Source organism: Macrobrachium rosenbergii, chromosome 4, assembly GCF_040412425.1.
Source record: "Macrobrachium rosenbergii isolate ZJJX-2024 chromosome 4, ASM4041242v1, whole genome shotgun sequence".
Classification (NCBI taxonomy): domain Eukaryota; kingdom Metazoa; phylum Arthropoda; class Malacostraca; order Decapoda; family Palaemonidae; genus Macrobrachium; species Macrobrachium rosenbergii.
In genome coordinates, this window is record NC_089744.1 from 20,522,501 (window position 1) to 20,525,000 (window position 2,500).

Sequence of the window (2,500 nt, forward strand, 5' to 3'; positions counted from 1 at the left end):
TATGTTCCTCCTAACAGTGTGTGACTTAAGAGTAAAAAGAACATCGTCCCACTGAATCGTGGATACAGTCCCTATGCAGAAACTCTAACAATATTAACACAGGTCACTGAGAAAGTTGGAACGAAAGTATTCACAAAATACCTGAGGAGTTGCACTGGCCAGACTGCACGCCTTGAAGACCCAAATTCCGGACCAACCAGTGAACCAACCGAGACTGTTGTAATCGAATTAATTCTCCTGCGTGAGTATGGTGACAATCATGTCAAACGCACGTGCAAATTATCAATCAGTCTCTGCCTCACGTCGGGACCAAACCCAGGACCTCTCGTCCGTGAGGCGAGGGCGCTACCAACTGAGCCACCGAAGTGTATAGCCCATCCTAGAAACTTCTTAGTTGAAGGTCTCAGACTCCAGTTTCCTCTGTGACCTCTGAGACTCGTCTGGTGTCGCCATTGCTTTTCACTCGAGAGGCCATGGACTTGGTCACGCTGTTAGGCACACTGATTGCTATTTAAGAGTAAAATAAAGCAATTCAACTAGGCCTATATGTATACGTCAACTGATTTCCAATACTTCCAAAACCACGGTTCTGAAATAACATAATCCCTGATCATTATTTCTGTCTAGGACTCGCAACTTTCCCCATTGCACAAAATTAGACACACGTGTGTGCATATATATAAATATATACTGTATATATATTATAAAGACTGTATATATAATATATTTATATATATATATATATATATATATATATATATATATATATATATATATATATATATATATATATATATATATATATATATATATACATATATATTTCATAGTCACTTAATTACCAGATATATTTATATCTAATAGCTGCAATAGCTTCTTAACTTTCTATTTCTTCTCATTTTTTGTTTACGACTGTCATTACAAAATCGTAAGACTGACATACAGCACGTGGGTTCGAACCTTGCCACAAACGTCATAGTTTTATTTATTTATTTATTTTTTTAGTTTATCGCTTTATGGAAGTGAAATTGATGTTGAGCGCTCATGAGAGAAAATGGGCGGAGCTATCAAACATAAATCGGTTGTTTAGTATTTGTGGCATGAAAAGAATTAAAAGGGTTAGATATGCCGAGATGGTTTGGTCATGTAGAGAAAGAACACAACATGCTGGGTATATCGGCGGGAAAGAGAACAAAGCTACGATTAAACAGATGGTGTGACTAGGAAATCGGAAACTAAAGGCTTTAATACACAGGAAGAGCAAAACAATGTGCACAATACGCGTGAATAGCAATGTGTGTGTGTGTGTGTGTGTGTGTGTGTGTGTGTAAGGGGATTCAACTCACTGATGGTCAGCTGTTTGGACAAGGAGTAAGATGAAGCCCATCTTGTGGAAGTTTCCTGCACAGAGAATTCTTCTATATTCTAGCACTTAAAGTACGAACATGCTAATGGCAGTTCTGATTTTTCTTCCCTAGACCAACAATGTGTTAGCGAAATGGCTTAATGTTATACATACATACATATAGATATGTATGGTTATATATATACAGTATATATGTGTATTTAATATATATATTAACTCAAAAATTGCTATTTTTCAGGAGAAGCATTTTAAAGTTTAAAAAACTCTCTACTCTCTATAGTGTAATAGTGACATGTCAAGTCCTCTGGCGGTTCGTATTACAAATACAAATAAGACGTCTTTACCACAATATTAAACAAAGAACGGGCTATCTGCTAGTATCACTAACTCAAAAAACACATTTTTTGAGTTGTGTCACTCTTCTGGCAAATGAGCGTATATATATACATATTCATATAGATATTTTCTAAACAAATATTCATGTTAATAATAACGTATAGCCCAGTTCCCTTGCTCCATAGTTTCAGGATACTGTAAACATTTCAAATCCATGTCTGCTAGCGCTGGAGTTCATTTCAGTCTTTTAATGCCAATATGACACTTCTCATAAGAAGAGGATGGGAGCCGGTAGAAGTTTAAAAGGGAAGTCTGTAACATTCAGCTTTACTGACAGTTCGAGGGAGAGCTTCCTATGTCAAGACCCTCCACAACCTCATGTCCCTTCGCAAACTTTCTCAGGAACCTCATCTCATCACAAGCTCGTCGACACCCGCAACTCATTTTACCGGAAAGCTTTGGCCTGTGCGTCGAGTTTCCTCCTGATGATTCACATCTCGGAAGCTGGATAAGGGAAAATCAGCCTCTTAGAAACAACAAGCACAATCCCGGAGGCACGCGAGAGGGAAATAAGCACTTTCCCCTTATGTGCCATCAACATCCTCGGTTCCATACGTCTTCTACTAGTACTGGCAGGCTACGAAATTATACTGCAGCTTTTAGCTATCTCCACGGCCCAATAAAATTGCACCGCGGCTAGGCCCTATTCCGTTTGCTCATCCTCTCATTTTCTCCGTTCCTCCCTTCAAAGGCACGAGGGAATTACTTCCAACACAAAATTTATACACATATTTCAAC

General features: G+C 38.4%; 1 protein-coding gene across 8 annotated transcripts in view; it reads right to left on the reverse strand.

Annotated features, from left to right (window-relative positions):
• nmo (serine/threonine-protein kinase nemo) overlaps positions 1-2,500 on the reverse strand; it is a 298,234-nt gene that overhangs the window by 191,226 nt on the left and 104,508 nt on the right. The window lies entirely within an intron of this gene.